This window comes from Raphanus sativus, unplaced genomic scaffold (genome assembly GCF_000801105.2).
Source record: "Raphanus sativus cultivar WK10039 unplaced genomic scaffold, ASM80110v3 Scaffold1734, whole genome shotgun sequence".
NCBI classification, from domain to species: Eukaryota; Viridiplantae; Streptophyta; class Magnoliopsida; order Brassicales; family Brassicaceae; genus Raphanus; species Raphanus sativus.
In genome coordinates, this window is record NW_026617043.1 from 1 (window position 1) to 19,714 (window position 19,714).

At 40.1% G+C, this 19,714-nt stretch overlaps 1 long non-coding RNA gene across 2 annotated transcripts; it reads left to right on the forward strand.

Moving 5' to 3' along the window:
* Nucleotides 1-756: 756 nt before the first annotated feature.
* LOC130504685 (uncharacterized) lies at nt 757-3,776 on the forward strand. 2 transcript variants are annotated; one of them, XR_008941364.1, is made up of 2 exons: nt 757-2,286; nt 3,578-3,776. It is a non-coding gene; the product is annotated as an uncharacterized LOC130504685 (long non-coding RNA). The 2 variants fall into 2 exon arrangements; XR_008941365.1 differs by lacking the exon at nt 757-2,286 and adding an exon at nt 2,590-2,852.
* Nucleotides 3,777-19,714: the final 15,938 nt, after the last annotated feature.

The window sequence follows — 19,714 nt, forward strand, 5'->3', positions numbered from 1 at the left end:
ATCCTCATTCTCATGCCTTAAACATCCTGTTGCCTAGTGTTAATTTTCAAAATGATTGTGAAGCTTGTATTCTAGGAAAACATTGTAGAAATGTGTTTCCTAAATCCAAGACTATCTATGATAATTGTTTTGACTTGATTCATTCGGATGTGTGGACTGCCCCATGTGCATCTAGAGAACATCATAAGTATTTTGTGACATTCATAGATGAAAAGTCTAAGTACACTTGGATAACTCTGTTGCAATCTAAAGATAGGGTGCTAGAAGCTTTTAAAAACTTTCAAAACTATATCACTAACCATTTCAATGTCAAGATTAAAATTCTTAGATCAGACAATGGTGGTGAATACACTAGCACAGCCTTCAAACAACACTTAGCCGCGCATGGAATCATACACCAAACTAGCTGTCCCTACACTCCACAACAAAATTGTAACGACCCGGATCTTAGGAGTAAGGCCCATTTGTTTTATTTTAATCAAAACCCATTCCTTTTTATTTTTGTCCCACATTGGAAGTTTATGAAACTTACCTCTCTTCCTTTGCCCTATATAAGAAACTCCATCCCTTCTCCTTTTTCTCATCAAGTCAAAGTATTCTTTGCGCGTGACAAGTTGTTGAATTATTCAACGATCAGTCACTAGTGAATTTTTCCGGTAGCATTTCCGGGCAAGATTTCGGCGAGATTTTCGGGCGAGCTTCTGGCGAGATTTCGATCGAGTTTCCGGCGGTTTTTCTAGTAAGTTTGCCGCCTCCATATTTCTAGTTATAGAAATCTATTTAGAGAATTCTATTTTAGGGAATCCGCCATTTTAGAAAATTTCTATTTTAGGAAAGTTTCTATTTTGGGAAAGTTTCTATTTTAGGAAAATTTCTATTTTGGGAAAGTTTCTATTTTAGGAAAGTTTCCAAAAATGGAAACTTTATTTCTTGAGACTCTGCGCCTAAGTCGTTGACTCTTGTGTTGCAGTTGATCTCAGTTGACCATCTTCCGTTGTTCTTTCCGGTCAGTTGCTAAGGTGAGGGCTATTCCGTTAAATCCTGAGCTAGTTTAGTACTATTATTATTGAAAGTCTAGTTTCGAAACATGATCCGTCTTTGTGAATCGAGTATGTTTGAAAGTCTTGGTTGCTTATTATTAATTTGATTGTTAAACTGGAAATAGGATAATAGAGGATTCAACGATTGTGTGAAATGATTGATGTTAAAGACTGTTATATATATGTATATATCTAGTTATATAGTAAGGACTATGTGGTGAGTGCGGGGGCCCAGAGTGATTTGGGCTAGCGACGCATATGAGTACGGGGGCCCAGAGAAATCTGAGCTAGCGACGTATAGAGTGCGGGGGCACAGAGACATCTGAGCTAGCGACGCATAGTGGATGAGTACGGGGGCCCAGAGACGTCTGAGCTAGCGACGTATATTGTGTGGTGCGGGGTGCAGAGACGTTTGCATATCGACGCATATTGGTGGAGTGCGGGGGTCCAGAGATGTCTGGACTATCGACGCATATTATGATATCGTATATCCGTATGAGGAGAACGCAGGGTGTGTGGACTAGCTATGTACCATCAGCGTATTGTTTGTTTTGTGTGATGTGCTAGGCATCTTGTCTGTTCATGCTAGAGCTACTCTTACATAGTCGTAGTGCTATGTACTGAGTCTGTGGTTTGCGGGTTAGCATCCCATACCTCACTGAGTGACTCCCCTGTTGCTCATCCCTCTTTCTTTTCTCTTTCAGGTGAGCCTGGCAGACAGGAGTGATTGCTTTCGGATTGGTGCATTTGGAAGTTTATTTCTTATTTTCAGACTTTCGGTTTTTAGCTTTTATCTATATTTTCCAGGATTTATGCTATTATTGGATTTATGTTTATTTATTGGATTTATGATGAGTAATAAATGAAGATTTTGGAGATTTTTATTTATTATATTATTTTAGAAAATCGGGGTATTACAATTTGGTATCAGAGCGGGGTTCCGTCCTGGCTCTGACCCGGGACGGCGATTTATGGGACTCGGATTTCAGTGATTTTTCAATGTTTTGGGATTGGGAGTTTTTGAAAAAAAAAATGCACCCTTCTGCCGAGCATCATTCGGTTAGTCATTAGAGATTCTGATTTTCTTTTCTTCTGCAGGTGAAGACCAAGTTTCTTTCGTTTCCATCGTCTATTACCTTTTATCTTTCTTTTCTTCGAAGCTGTGGACGTTCTTTCTTCATCTCTTTGGAATTCGGGACGAATTCTGATTAAGTGGGGGAGAATTGTAACGACCCGGATCTTAGGAGTAAGGCCCATTTGTTTTATTTTAATCAAAACCCATTCCTTTTTATTTTTGTCCCACATTGGAAGTTTATGAAACTTACCTCTCTTCCTTTGCCCTATATAAGAAACTCCATCCCTTCTCCTTTTTCTCATCAAGTCAAAGTATTCTTTGCGCGTGACAAGTTGTTGAATTATTCAACGATCAGTCACTAGTGAATTTTTCCGGTAGCATTTCCGGGCAAGATTTCGGCGAGATTTTCGGGCGAGCTTCTGGCGAGATTTCGATCGAGTTTCCGGCGGTTTTTCTAGTAAGTTTGCCGCCTCCATATTTCTAGTTATAGAAATCTATTTAGAGAATTCTATTTTAGGGAATCCGCCATTTTAGAAAATTTCTATTTTAGGAAAGTTTCTATTTTGGGAAAGTTTCTATTTTAGGAAAATTTCTATTTTGGGAAAGTTTCTATTTTAGGAAAGTTTCCAAAAATGGAAACTTTATTTCTTGAGACTCTGCGCCTAAGTCGTTGACTCTTGTGTTGCAGTTGATCTCAGTTGACCATCTTCCGTTGTTCTTTCCGGTCAGTTGCTAAGGTGAGGGCTATTCCGTTAAATCCTGAGCTAGTTTAGTACTATTATTATTGAAAGTCTAGTTTCGAAACATGATCCGTCTTTGTGAATCGAGTATGTTTGAAAGTCTTGGTTGCTTATTATTAATTTGATTGTTAAACTGGAAATAGGATAATAGAGGATTCAACGATTGTGTGAAATGATTGATGTTAAAGACTGTTATATATATGTATATATGTAGTTATATAGTAAGGACTATGTGGTGAGTGCGGGGGCCCAGAGTGATTTGGGCTAGCGACGCATATGAGTACGGGGGCCCAGAGAAATCTGAGCTAGCGACGTATAGAGTGCGGGGGCACAGAGACATCTGAGCTAGCGACGCATAGTGGATGAGTACGGGGGCCCAGAGACGTCTGAGCTAGCGACGTATATTGTGTGGTGCGGGGTGCAGAGACGTTTGCATATCGACGCATATTGGTGGAGTGCGGGGGTCCAGAGATGTCTGGACTATCGACGCATATTATGATATCGTATATCCGTATGAGGAGAACGCAGGGTGTGTGGACTAGCTATGTACCATCAGCGTATTGTTTGTTTTGTGTGATGTGCTAGGCATCTTGTCTGTTCATGCTAGAGCTACTCTTACATAGTCGTAGTGCTATGTACTGAGTCTGTGGTTTGCGGGTTAGCATCCCATACCTCACTGAGTGACTCCCCTGTTGCTCATCCCTCTTTCTTTTCTCTTTCAGGTGAGCCTGGCAGACAGGAGTGATTGCTTTCGGATTGGTGCTTTTGGGCGTTTTCTTTATTTCTATTCCAGATTTTCGGTTTTGTGCTTTACCGAGATTTTTAGATTTATTATACTATTTGAATTTAATGCTATTTATTGGATTTATGGAGATTTGAGATTATTTATGTGGAGTAATAAATGGAGATTTCAGGATTATTTCTTTATTTATTATTTATTATTATTATTATATATTTTGGAAAATCGGGGTATTACAAAAATGGTGTGGCAGAAAGAAAGAATAGGCATCTAATGGAGGTGGCCAGGAGCATTATGTTTCATGCAAATGTCCCTAAAAGGTTTTGGGGAGATGCAGTTGTCACTGCCACTTACCTGATCAACCGCACTCCCACTAGAGTCCTCCTTGATTCCACACCATATGAGGTACTGAACAAAACTAAACCTTCCATAGATCATTTGAGGGTTTTTGGGTGTGTTTGTTTTGTATTTGTACCAGGAGAACTAAGGAACAAGCTAGAGCCTAAGAGCACTAAGGCTATGTTTATTGGCTACTCTACACATCAGAAGGGATACAAGTGTTATGTTCCAGAGACAAGAAGGGTCCTAGTGTCAAAGGATGTTAAGTTTCTGGAATCAAAAGGCTATTATGCTGAGAGGAGTTGGGAAGAGCTTGAGAATCTATCTCAATCTGCCTCGGACAGAGCAAGTAACCTTAGAGTGGTGATGGAGAGGCTTGGCATCAGTTTATCTAGATCACCAGCCCCGGTCAGTGAGGTTCCCACACAAGCTACTGAAGAAGTAGCTACAGATGTTGAGATCACTCATCTTGATCCTGAAGGGGGTGATAGTACTGAGCAACAACCAATGCAACCTCAAGAAACCTCAGTATCTCATGATCAAGATGAGATGATAGCACCAACCGGAGTCACTGAAGCTGAAGCAGAACCTGAACAGATACAACCTAGAAGAAGTACAAGGATCAGGAAACCAGCTTCAGATTGGACCAAGACAAGAGTGTACTTCAATGCAGAAGCCGTGGCACACCCCATTAGTGCAGTATGCTCACTAGCTCACTACCCAGCAGAGCATCAAGCCTTCATCACTGAATTGGATCAGGAATGGATTCCAAAGACATATGAGGAAGCAATGCAAGATGAGGAGTGGGGAGCATCAGTTGGAGATGAGATGGGAGCTATGGAAAAGAATGAAACATTCTTTGAAAGTGAGCTTCCCAAAGGGAAGAAAGCAGTGACAAGCCGGCTAATCTTCACAATCAAGTATGGAGCCAATGGAAAGCCAGAGAGGAAGAAGACCAGACTGGTGGCAAGAGGCTACACACAAGTCTATGGTGAAGACTACTTGGATACATTTGCACCAGTAGCAAAATTACATACCATAAGGATCCTTCTATCACTTGCAGTCAACTTAGAGTGGGACTTGTGGCAAATGGATGTGAAGAATGCCTTTCTTCAAGGAGAACTAGAAGATGAAGTGTATATGAGACCTCCTCCTGGCCTTGAAAAGATGGTGAAACCAGGGAATGTGCTTAGGCTAAGGAAGGCCATCTACGGATTGAAACAATCCCCAAGAGCATGGTACCACAAGCTAAGCACAACACTGAATGGAAGAGGCTTTGTGAAGTCTCAAGCAGATCATTCTCTCTTCACACTCACCAGCAAGGAAGGTATCATAGTCATACTGGTATATGTTGATGATATAATCATCACTGGTAGCAACAAGGAAGGTATCATCTCAACTAAATCTTTTCTTAAAACTGCCTTTGATATTAAGGATTTGGGAGAGTTAAAGTACTTCCTTGGGATTGAAATATGCCGATCTAAAGAGGGGCTTTTCTTATCTCAAAGGAAGTACACACTTGACATTTTAAATGAGGCAGGAAACCTTGGAAGTAGGAAAGCTAAAACACCATTAGAAGAAGACTACAAGGTACTGCGAGAGGGGGAGTATGAAGCTACTTCATTTCAAGATGTCAAGAAGTATAGAAGAATGGTTGGGAAGCTCATCTACCTGACAATCACCAGACCAGACCTATGCTTTGCAGTAAACCAAGTGAGCCAACACATGGGAGCTCCTAAGGTGCATCACTGGAACATGGTGGAAAGAATCCTAAGGTATCTAAGGGAAGCACCAGGACAGGGAGTTTGGATGGCATGTAACAAAAGCACTGAGGTTGTGGGTTACTGTGATGCGGATTGGGCTGGAGATAGGGTTGATAGAAGATCAACCACAGGCTACTGTACCTTCATTGGAGGGAACTTGGTTACATGGAAAAGCAAGAAGCAAAAGGTGGTGTCCTGCTCAAGTGCTGAGGCAGAGTATAGATCAATGAGGAGACTTACAAGTGAGCTCATATGGATCAAAGGACTGCTAAAGGATTTGGGTATTGAGATCAACACGCCAATGATCATGCATTGTGACAATCAGGCAGCAATACACATTGCCTCCAATTCAGTCTTCCATGAAAGAACCAAGCATATAGAAGTGGACTGCCACAAGGTGAGACAAGCAGTAGAGCAGCGAGTGATCCTTCCATGTTACACAAGGAGTGAAGATCAACTAGCTGACATCTTCACCAAGGCAGCCAGCAGCAAGGTTTGTGAGTTCATCCATCCAAAGCTTGGACTCATAGACCTCTCATGTCAGTGATCTCTCCTTCATGAAGTGATCTACTCTTTTTCCTTGCAAGGTTTTGTCCCAATGGGTTTTCCTTGCAAGGTTTTAATGAGGGATTGCTTCATGACTTCCAAGCTTGACTTGTTCCCTATGGTCAAGCTTGAGGGGGAGTGTTGACATGAAGAGAATAAAAGATCACACATGTATACACACTATCAAGGAGACTTTGATGAAGAGTGCATATCAAGGCAATCACTTGGAGTGCAAGGCAAAGGGAGAGAGGGAGATTTTAAATGAGTGAAGTATTATTTAAATAGACAAGGAAGGCTTTGTATGTCGACATGAGAAGGAAGAGAGAAGCTGAGGAAGGTCACGAGATTGCTAAGGAAGAGAGGAGCTGATCAAGCGCAGGGAACCGTTGTGACCTGTCGCTTTCTGCCCATCTGAACGAGCCTGATCGACCAGACCTCTCTCCTCATTGTTTAATCTTTTACTTGTACTATCTCATTGTTTATTCTTTTCTCCCTTGTCGAAATATCTCTTGTCTTGCCTTTAAATAGGTGTTGTAACATGTTGAATCAACTAAGGAAAATATATTTCCTCTTTACTCTTTGATACTCACTCTCTCTCTCTCTCACTCTCTCTCGCGAGTTCATCAATTCTCATAACATTCTCTTTAATTCTCACTACTTCTCTTACTAATTCATACAAAACAACACACTATGAGATTTATTCAACTTCCTGGTTATTCTTCACTGATTATGGTTCCAAATAAAGCTTCTTAGATCGTGGTTCATCCTGGTTTGATAAGAATCATGAAGATATTGCCATATGTCCGAACAGGCTAATCTGGAATCATCTGGATAGAAAGTGGGATATCTTCTTACTCACAACTCCTATGAGATTTATTCAACTTCCTGGTTATTCTCCACTGATTAGTGGTTCCCAATCAAGCTTCTTATATATTGGTTCATCCTGGTTTGATAAGAATCATGAAGATATGACATATGTCCGAACAGGCTAATCTGGAATCATCTGGATAGAAAGTGGGATATCTTCTTACTCACAACTCCTATGAGATTTATTCAACTTCCTGGTTATTCTCCACTGATTAGTGGTTCCAAATAAAGCTTCTTAGATCGTGGTTCATCCTGGTTTGATAAGAATCATGAAGATATTGCCATATGTCCGAACAGGCTAATCTGGAATCATCTGGATAGAAAGTGGGATATCTTCTTACTCACAACTCCTATGAGATTTATTCAACTTCCTGGTTATTCTCCACTGATTAGTGGTTCCCAATCAAGCTTCTTATATCGTGGTTCATCCTGGTTTGATAAGAATCATAAGATATTGCCATATGTCCGAACAGGCTAATCTGGAATCATCTGGATAGAAAGTGGGATATCTTCTTACTCACAACTCCTATGAGATTTATTCAACTTCCTGGTTATTCTCCACTGATTAGTGGTTCCAAATAAAGCTTCTTAGATCGTGGTTCATCCTGGTTTGATAAGAATCATGAAGATAATGGCATATGTCCGAACAGGCTAATCTAGAATCATCTGGATAGAAGGTGGGATATCTTCTTGCTCACAACACTTATGAGATTTATTCAACTTCCTGGTTATTCTCCACTGATTAGTGGTTCCAAATAAAGCTTCTTAGATCGTGGTTCATCCTGGTTTGATAAGAATCATGAAGATAATGGCATATGTCCGAACAGGCTAATCTGGAATCATCTGGATAGAAGGTGGGATATCTTCTTGCTCACAACACTTATGAGATTTATTCAACTTCCTGGTTATTCTCCACTGATTAGTGGTTCCAAATAAAGCTTCTTAGATCGTGGTTCATCCTGGTTTGATAAGAATCATGAAGATATGGCATATGTCCGAACAGGCTAATCTGGAATCATCTGGATAGAAGGTGGGATATCTTCTTACTCACAACACTTATGAAATTTATTCAACTTCCTGGTTATTCTCCACTGATTAGTGGTTCCAAATAAAGCTTCTTAGATCGTGGTTCATCCTGGTTTGATAAGAATCATGAAGATATTGCCATATGTCCGAACAGGCTAATCTGGAATCATCTGGATAGAAGTGGGATATCTTCTTACTCACAACTCCTATGAGATTTATTCAACTTCCTGGTTATTTCCACTGATTAGTGGTTCCAAATAAAGCTTCTTAGATCGTGGTTCATCCTGGTTTGATAAGAATCATGAAGATATTGCCATATGTCCGAACAGGCTAATCTGGAATCATCTGGATAGAAAGTGGGATATCTTCTTACTCACAACTCCTATGAGATTTATTCAACTTCCTGGTTATTCTCCACTGATTAGTGGTTCCAATAAAGCTTCTTAGATCGTGGTTCATCCTGGTTTGATAAGAATCATGAAGATATTGCCATATGTCCGAACAGGCTAATCTGGAATCATCTGGATAGAAAGTGGGATATCTTCTTACTCACAACTCCTATGAGATTTATTCAACTTCCTGGTTATTCTCCACTGATTAGTGGTTCCAAATAAAGCTTCTTAGATCGTGGTTCATCCTGGTTTGATAAGAATCATGAAGATATTGCCATATGTCCGAACAGGCTAATCTGGAATCATCTGGATAGAAAGTGGGATATCTTCTTACTCACAACTCCTATGAGATTTATTCAACTTCCTGGTTATTCTCCACTGATTAGTGGTTTCCAAATAAAGCTTCTTATATATTGGTTCATCCTGGTTTGATAAGAATCATGAAGATATTGACATATGTCCGAACAGGCTAATCTGGAATCATCTGGATAGAAAGTGGGATATCTTCTTACTCACAACTCCTATGAGATTTATTCAACTTCCTGGTTATTCTCCACTGATTAGTGGTTCCAAATAAAGCTTCTTAGATCGTGGTTCATCCTGGTTTGATAAGAATCATGAAGATATTGCCATATGTCCGAACAGGCTAATCTGGAATCATCTGGATAGAAAGTGGGATATCTTCTTACTCACAACTCCTATGAGATTTATTCAACTTCCTGGTTATTCTCCACTGATTAGTGGTTCCAAATAAAGCTTCTTAGATCGTGGTTCATCCTGGTTTGATAAGAATCATGAAGATATTGCCATATGTCCGAACAGGCTAATCTGGAATCATCTGGATAGAAAGTGGGATATCTTCTTACTCACAACTCCTATGAGATTTATTCAACTTCCTGGTTATTCTCCACTGATTAGTGGTTCCAAATAAAGCTTCTTAGATCGTGGTTCATCCTGGTTTGATAAGAATCATGAAGATAATGGCATATGTCCGAACAGGCAAATCTGGAATCATCTGGATAGAAGGTGGGATATCTTCTTGCTCACAACACTTATGAGATTTATTCAACTTCCTGGTTATTCTCCACTGATTAGTGGTTCCAAATAAAGCTTCTTAGATCGTGGTTCATCCTGGTTTGATAAGAATCATGAAGATAATGGCATATGTCCGAACAGGCTAATCTGGAATCATCTGGATAGAAGGTGGGATATCTTCTTGCTCACAACACTTATGAGATTTATTCAACTTCCTGGTTATTCTCCACTGATTAGTGGTTCCAAATAAAGCTTCTTAGATCGTGGTTCATCCTGGTTTGATAAGAATCATGAAGATATTGCCATATGTCCGAACAGGCTAATCTGGAATCATCTGGATAGAAAGTGGGATATCTTCTTACTCACAACTCCTATGAGATTTATTCAACTTCCTGGTTATTCTCCACTGATTAGTGGTTCCAAATAAAGCTTCTTAGATCGTGGTTCATCCTGGTTTGATAAGAATCATGAAGATAATGGCATATGTCCGAACAGGCTAATCTGGAATCATCTGGATAGAAGGTGGGATATCTTCTTGCTCACAACACTTATGAGATTTATTCAACTTCCTGGTTATTCTCCACTGATTAGTGGTTCCAAATAAAGCTTCTTAGATCGTGGTTCATCCTGGTTTGATAAGAATCATGAAGATAATGCCATATGTCCGAACAGGCTAATCTGGAATCATCTGGATAGAAGGTGGGATATCTTCTTGCTCACAACACTTATGAGATTTATTCAACTTCCTGGTTATTCTCCACTGATTAGTGGTTCCAAATAAAGCTTCTTAGATCGTGGTTCATCCTGGTTTGATAAGAATCATGAAGATATTGCCATATGTCCGAACAGGCTAATCTGGAATCATCTGGATAGAAAGTGGGATATCTTCTTACTCACAACTCCTATGAGATTTATTCAACTTCCTGGTTATTCTCCACTGATTAGTGGTTCCAAATAAAGCTTCTTAGATCGTGGTTCATCCTGGTTTGATAAGAATCATGAAGATATTGCCATATGTCCGAACAGGCTAATCTGGAATCATCTGGATAGAAAGTGGGATATCTTCTTACTCACAACTCCTATGAGATTTATTCAACTTCCTGGTTATTCTCCACTGATTAGTGGTTCCAAATAAAGCTTCTTAGATCGTGGTTCATCCTGGTTTGATAAGAATCATGAAGATAATGGCATATGTCCGAACAGGCTAATCTGGAATCATCTGGATAGAAGGTGGGATATCTTCTTGCTCACAACACTTATGAGATTTATTCAACTTCCTGGTTATTCTCCACTGATTAGTGGTTCCAAATAAAGCTTCTTAGATCGTGGTTCATCCTGGTTTGATAAGAATCATGAAGATAATGGCATATGTCCGAACAGGCTAATCTGGAATCATCTGGATAGAAAGTGGGATATCTTCTTACTCACAACACTTATGAGATTTATTCAACTTCCTGGTTATTCTCCACTGATTAGTGGTTCCAAATAAAGCTTCTTAGATCGTGGTTCATCCTGGTTTGATAAGAATCATGAAGATATTGCCATATGTCCGAACAGGCTAATCTGGAATCATCTGGATAGAAAGTGGGATATCTTCTTACTCACAACTCCTATGAGATTTATTCAACTTCCTGGTTATTCTCCACTGATTAGTGGTTCCAAATAAAGCTTCTTAGATCGTGGTTCATCCTGGTTTGATAAGAATCATGAAGATATTGCCATATGTCCGAACAGGCTAATCTGGAATCATCTGGATAGAAAGTGGGATATCTTCTTACTCACAACTCCTATGAGATTTATTCAACTTCCTGGTTATTCTCCACTGATTAGTGGTTCCAAATAAAGCTTCTTAGATCGTGGTTCATCCTGGTTTGATAAGAATCATGAAGATATTGCCATATGTCCGAACAGGCTAATCTGGAATCATCTGGATAGAAAGTGGGATATCTTCTTACTCACAACTCCTATGAGATTTATTCAACTTCCTGGTTATTCTCCACTGATTAGTGGTTCCAAATAAAGCTTCTTAGATCGTGGTTCATCCTGGTTTGATAAGAATCATGAAGATAATGGCATATGTCCGAACAGGCTAATCTGGAATCATCTGGATAGAAAGTGGGATATCTTCTTACTCACAACTCCTATGAGATTTATTCAACTTCCTGGTTATTCTCCACTGATTAGTGGTTCCAAATAAAGCTTCTTAGATCGTGGTTCATCCTGGTTTGATAAGAATCATGAAGATATTGCCATATGTCCGAACAGGCTAATCTGGAATCATCTGGATAGAAAGTGGGATATCTTCTTACTCACAACTCCTATGAGATTTATTCAACTTCCTGGTTATTCTCCACTGATTAGTGGTTCCAAATAAAGCTTCTTAGATCGTGGTTCATCCTGGTTTGATAAGAATCATGAAGATATTGCCATATGTCCGAACAGGCTAATCTGGAATCATCTGGATAGAAAGTGGGATATCTTCTTACTCACAACTCCTATGAGATTTATTCAACTTCCTGGTTATTCTCCACTGATTAGTGGTTCCAAATAAAGCTTCTTAGATCGTGGTTCATCCTGGTTTGATAAGAATCATGAAGATATTGCCATATGTCCGAACAGGCTAATCTGGAATCATCTGGATAGAAAGTGGGATATCTTCTTACTCACAACTCCTATGAGATTTATTCAACTTCCTGGTTATTCTCCACTGATTAGTGGTTCCAAATAAAGCTTCTTAGATCGTGGTTCATCCTGGTTTGATAAGAATCATGAAGATATTGCCATATGTCCGAACAGGCTAATCTGGAATCATCTGGATAGAAAGTGGGATATCTTCTTACTCACAACTCCTATGAGATTTATTCAACTTCCTGGTTATTCTCCACTGATTAGTGGTTCCAAATAAAGCTTCTTAGATCGTGGTTCATCCTGGTTTGATAAGAATCATGAAGATATTGCCATATGTCCGAACAGGCTAATCTGGAATCATCTGGATAGAAAGTGGGATATCTTCTTACTCACAACTCCTATGAGATTTATTCAACTTCCTGGTTATTCTCCACTGATTAGTGGTTCCAAATAAAGCTTCTTAGATCGTGGTTCATCCTGGTTTGATAAGAATCATGAAGATATTGCCATATGTCCGAACAGGCTAATCTGGAATCATCTGGATAGAAAGTGGGATATCTTCTTACTCACAACTCCTATGAGATTTATTCAACTTCCTGGTTATTCTCCACTGATTAGTGGTTCCAAATAAAGCTTCTTAGATCGTGGTTCATCCTGGTTTGATAAGAATCATGAAGATATTGCCATATGTCCGAACAGGCTAATCTGGAATCATCTGGATAGAAAGTGGGATATCTTCTTACTCACAACTCCTATGAGATTTATTCAACTTCCTGGTTATTCTCCACTGATTAGTGGTTCCAAATAAAGCTTCTTAGATCGTGGTTCATCCTGGTTTGATAAGAATCATGAAGATAATGGCATATGTCCGAACAGGCTAATCTGGAATCATCTGGATAGAAAGTGGGATATCTTCTTACTCACAACACTTATGAGATTTATTCAACTTCCTGGTTATTCTCCACTGATTAGTGGTTCCAAATAAAGCTTCTTAGATCGTGGTTCATCCTGGTTTGATAAGAATCATGAAGATATTGCCATATGTCCGAACAGGCTAATCTGGAATCATCTGGATAGAAAGTGGGATATCTTCTTACTCACAACTCCTATGAGATTTATTCAACTTCCTGGTTATTCTCCACTGATTAGTGGTTCCAAATAAAGCTTCTTAGATCGTGGTTCATCCTGGTTTGATAAGAATCATGAAGATATTGCCATATGTCCGAACAGGCTAATCTGGAATCATCTGGATAGAAAGTGGGATATCTTCTTACTCACAACTCCTATGAGATTTATTCAACTTCCTGGTTATTCTCCACTGATTAGTGGTTCCAAATAAAGCTTCTTAGATCGTGGTTCATCCTGGTTTGATAAGAATCATGAAGATATTGCCATATGTCCGAACAGGCTAATCTGGAATCATCTGGATAGAAAGTGGGATATCTTCTTACTCACAACTCCTATGAGATTTATTCAACTTCCTGGTTATTCTCCACTGATTAGTGGTTCCAAATAAAGCTTCTTAGATCGTGGTTCATCCTGGTTTGATAAGAATCATGAAGATATTGCCATATGTCCGAACAGGCTAATCTGGAATCATCTGGATAGAAAGTGGGATATCTTCTTACTCACAACTCCTATGAGATTTATTCAACTTCCTGGTTATTCTCCACTGATTAGTGGTTCCAAATAAAGCTTCTTAGATCGTGGTTCATCCTGGTTTGATAAGAATCATGAAGATATTGCCATATGTCCGAACAGGCTAATCTGGAATCATCTGGATAGAAAGTGGGATATCTTCTTACTCACAACTCCTATGAGATTTATTCAACTTCCTGGTTATTCTCCACTGATTAGTGGTTCCAAATAAAGCTTCTTAGATCGTGGTTCATCCTGGTTTGATAAGAATCATGAAGATATTGCCATATGTCCGAACAGGCTAATCTGGAATCATCTGGATAGAAAGTGGGATATCTTCTTACTCACAACTCCTATGAGATTTATTCAACTTCCTGGTTATTCTCCACTGATTAGTGGTTCCAAATAAAGCTTCTTAGATCGTGGTTCATCCTGGTTTGATAAGAATCATGAAGATATTGCCATATGTCCGAACAGGCTAATCTGGAATCATCTGGATAGAAAGTGGGATATCTTCTTACTCACAACTCCTATGAGATTTATTCAACTTCCTGGTTATTCTCCACTGATTAGTGGTTCCAAATAAAGCTTCTTAGATCGTGGTTCATCCTGGTTTGATAAGAATCATGAAGATATTGCTATATGTCCGAACAGCTAATCTGGAATCATCTGGATAGAAAGTGGGATATCTTCTTACTCACAACTCCTATGAGATTTATTCAACTTCCTGGTTATTCTCCACTGATTAGTGGTTCCAAATAAAGCTTCTTAGATCGTGGTTCATCCTGGTTTGATAAGAATCATGAAGATATTGCCATATGTCCGAACATGCCAATCTGGAATCATCTGGATAGAAAGTGGGATATCTTCTTACTCACAACTCCTATGAGATTTATTCAACTTCCTGGTTATTCTCCACTGATTAGTGGTTCCAAATAAAGCTTCTTAGATCGTGGTTCATCCTGGTTTGATAAGAATCATGAAGATATTGCCATATGTCCAAACAGGCTAATCTGGAATCATCTGGATAGAAAGTGGGATATTATCTTACTCAAAACTCCTATGAGATTTATTCAACTTCCTGATGATTTGTATGAATTAGTAAGAGAAGTAGTGAGAATTAAAGAGAATGTTATGAGGATTGTTGAACTCGCGAGAGAGAGTGAGAGAGAGAGAGTGAGTGTCAAAGAGTAAAGAGGAATATATTTCCTTAACTTCAAATGGTAACATGTTACAACCTTATAAAGGCAAAGAGAGATCTCGCAAGTGCATGAGAGAAGTAATAAACAATTAGGAGATAGTACAGAAACAAATAAACAAAGAAGAGAGATGTCTTGATCTGATCAGGTGCGCACAGCCGGGTGAAAGTGACAGCACCTAACGGTGCAATTGTCTTAACCAGTCTCGTGACTCTTCTCCTCAACGTTCATATCCTCTTTGTCGACATTCTCCTTCATTCTTGGATATTTAAATCTCCTCATAACAAGACTTAGACATTTACTTGACTTGCAAGACACTCATGGACCATACTAAACCTTTGATCATCTTGTGCGTGTCTTGTCTTGCTTTCTTACTAGCATTCTCTCATTGCTTCATGCTTAACCTTATACCTTATTATTTGCTTCATGTCAACACTCCCCCTCAAGCTTGACCATATGGAACAAGTCAAGCTTGGAAGGTCATGAAGCATTCCCTCATTAAAACCTTGCAAGGAAAACCCATTGGGACAAAACCTTGCAAGTAAAAGAGTAGAATGCTTCACGTCAGGGGATCATTGACATGTGAGGTCTATGAGTCCAAGTTTTGGATGGATGAACTCACAAACCTTGCTGCTGGCTGCCTTGGTGAAGATGTCAGCAAGTTTATCCTCACTTCTTGTGTAGCATGGAAGGATCACTCGCTGCTCTACTGCTTGTCTCACCTTGTGACAATCCACTTCTATATGCTTGGTTCTTTCATGGAAGACTGAGTTGGAGGCAATGTGTATTGCTGCTTGATTATCACAATGCATGATCATTGGCGTGTTGATCTCAATACCCAAATCCTTTAGCAGTCCTTTGATCCATATGAGCTCACTTGTAAGTCTCCTCATTGATCTGTACTCTGCCTCAGCACTTGAGCAGGACACCACCTTCTGCTTCTTGCTTTTCCATGTAACCAAGTTCCCTCCAATGAAGGTACAATAGCCTGTGGTTGATCTTCTATCAACCCTATCTCCAGCCCAATCCGCATCACAGTAACCCACAACCTCAGTGCTCTTGTTACATGCCATCCAAACTCCCTGTCCTGGTGCTTCCCTTAGATACCTTAGGATTCTTTCCACCATGTTCCAGTGATGCACCTTAGGAGCTCCCATGTGTTGGCTTACTTGGTTTACTGCAAAGCATAAGTCTGGTCTGGTGATTGTCAGATAGATGAGCTTTCCAACCATTCTTCTATACTTCTTGACATCTTGAAATAGAGTAGCTTCATACTCCCCCTCTCGCAGTACCTTGTAGTCTTCTTCTAATGGTGTTTTAGCCTTCCTACTTCCAAGGTTTCCTGCCTCATTTAAAATGTCAAGTGTGTACTTCCTTTGAGATAAGAAAAGCCCCTCTTTAGATCGGCATATTTCAATCCCAAGGAAGTACTTTAACTCTCCCAAATCCTTAATATCAAAGACATTTTAAGGAAAGATTTAGTTGAGATGATACCTTCCTTGTTGCTACCAGTGATGATTATATCATCAACATATACCAGTATGACTATGATACCTTCCTTGCTGGTGAGAGTGAAAAGAGAATGATCTGCTTGAGATTTCACAAAGCCTCTTCCATTCAGTGTTGTGCTTAGCTTATGGTACCATGCTCTTGGGGATTGTTTCAATCCGTAGATAGCCTTCCTTAGCCTAAGCACATTCCCTGGTTTCACCATCTCTTCAAGACCAGGAGGAGGTCTCATGTACACTTCATCTTCTAGCTCTCCTTGAAGAAAGGCATTCTTCACATCCATTTGCCACAAGTCCCACTCTAAGTTGACTGCAAGTGATAGAAGGATCCTTATGGTATGTAGTTTTGCTACTGGTGCAAATGTATCCAAGTAGTCTTCACCATAGACTTGTGTGTACCCTCTCGCCACCAGTCTGGTCTTCTTTCTTTCTGGCTTTCCATTGGCTCCATACTTGATTGTGAAGATTAGCCGGCTTGTCACTGCTTTCTTCCCTTTGGGAAGCTCACTTTCAAAGAATGTTCCATTCTTTTCCATAGCTCCCATCTCATCTCCAACCGATGCTCCCCACTCCTCATCTTGCATTGCTTCCTCATATGTCTTTGGAATCCATTCCTGATCCAATTCAGTGATGAAGGCTTGATGCTCTGCTGGGTAGTGAGCTAGAGAGCATACTGCACTAATGGGGTGTGCCACTGCTTCTGCATTGAAGTACACTCTTGTCTTGGTCCAATCTGAGGCTGGTTTCCTGATCCTTGTACTTCTTCTAGGTTGTATCTGTTCAGGTTCTGCTTCAGCTTCAGTGACTCCGGTTGGTGCTATCATCTCATCTTGATCATGAGATACTGAGGTTTCTTGAGGTTGCATTGGTTGTTGCTCAGTACTATCACCCCCTTCAGGATCAAGATGAGTGATCTCAACATCTGTAGCTGCTTCTTCAGTAGCTTGTGTTGGAACCTCACTGACCGGGGCTGGTGATCTAGATAAACTGATGCCAAGCCTCTCCATCACCACTCTAAGGTTACTTGCTCTGTCCGAGGCAGATTGAGAAAGATTCTCAAGCTCTTCCCAACTCCTCTCAGCATAATAGCCTTTTGATTCCAGGAACTTAACATCCTTTGACACCAGGACCCTTCTTGTCTCTGGAACATAACACTTGTATCCCTTCTGATGTGTAGAGTAGCCAATAAACATAGCCTTAGTGCTTTTAGGCTCTAACTTGTTCCTTAGTTCTCCTGGTACAAATACAAAACAAACACACCCAAAAACCCTCAAATGATCTATGGAAGGTTTAGTTTTGTTCAGTACCTCATATGGTGTGGAATCAAGGAGGACTCTAGTGGGAGTGCGGTTGATAAGGTAAGTGGCAGTGACAACTGCATCACCCCAAAACCTCTTAGGAACATTTGCATGAAACATAATGCTCCGGGCCACCTCCATCAGATGCCTATTCTTCCTTTCAGCCACGCCATTTTGTTGTGGAGTATAGGGACAGCTAGTTTGGTGTATGATTCCATGCGTGGCTAAGTGTTGTTTGAAAGCTGTGCTAGTGTATTCACCACCATTATCTGATCTAAGAATTTTAATCTTGACATTGAAATGGTTAGTGATATAGTTTTGAAAATTTTTAAAAGCTTCTAGCACCCTATCTTTAGATTGCAACAGAGTTATCCAAGTGTACTTAGACTTTTCATCTATGAATGTCACGAAATACTTATGGTGTTCTCTAGATGCACAAGGGGCAGTCCACACATCCGAATGAATCAAGTCAAAACAATTATCATAGATAGTCTTGGATTTAGGAAACACATTTCTACAATGTTTTCCTAGAATACAAGCTTCACAATCATTTTGAAAATTAACACTAGGCAACAGGATGTTTAAGGCATGAGAATGAGGATGTCCTAATCTAGCATGCCACATTACATCTTTAGGGAAATCAGAAACAGAAACAAATGCAAACAGATAAATCAGTGCTGGTCTTGTGTCCTCAAGCAAGTATAAATCTCCTTTGTGACACCTTTTCCAAGCAACTTACTTGAATCAATATCCTGAAAATACACACTGTTAGGAGTGAAAGTAACATGACAATTTAAATCATTTGTGACTCTCTTAACAGATAACAAGTTTGAAAGCAAAGGTTGGCATATTAAAAGGCTTTTGATTCTTTATCAAATAGCTTAAGATCGCCAACCCCTTCTGTTGGGATTTTATCACCATTTACTATCATCACATTTCCTAAGGCTGGAACTATGTTTTTAATCAGGTTTAAATCACTAATCATATGATGTGAAGCACCAGAGTCAATTATTCATGGTTTAGCCGATTGTTAACAAGTTTTAAAACATCACCAGCAGTTGTGAGAAGCATGAGAGAAATTCCAGAGTTCTAGAGATACCAGATTCTGTTAGGGCCTTGATGAGGGGCATCCAAGTCAGACTTCTTGAGGAGCTCATCCAGGTTAGGCCTTGTGTGTTGTAACACTGAGTAGATGCCATGGCGCTTCCACCACCTTGGTTTGGAGTCGCTGGCTCAACACCATCAGCTGAAGTTAGCTCTTGCATCCTGGTACTGTGACCTTGGTTCCTTGAACTTGTTTGGCTTTAGGTGAGGGTGCAGGATCCAGCACTTGTCTTTAAGATGACCCTTCTTCTTGCAGTGGTCACGGATCAAGGATCTCCTGTCCTCTTGCTTGGAGGTTGCTCTGTTAGCTTACCACCTCTTCAGCTTGAATGCGCCATGTTTCAGGTCTCCTTTGTTTCAGAAATAAGCTCACTGAGCCTTCTTCCTTCTGGATTTGAGCAACAAACATTCATCCAGAATCAGGAGTTTGTCTGCCCTCAAGATGTGTTTGATAAGAGCTCCAAGGAAGTGTTGAGTGTGAGGCAACTCCAAAGACCTTATCTTCTTCACGCCTTGCTAGGAGGATGTCAGATCCATGGTATGAGGTCTCAGTAGCTCCAGCTCAGCCCATAGGGACCTGAACTTGCCAAAGTGGGTTTGAACTCCATGTCTCCTTGGTTGAGACTGTTGAGAGCTTTCTTCACTTCAAAGACCCTTGTCAGGTTGGAAACATTCCCATACACCTTTGTACAGTGTGTCCTATAGCTGCTTGGTGGTCTCACAGTAGGAGTAAGACTCCATGATTGAGGGTTCAAGGGAGCTAAGGAGAGCTGAGAG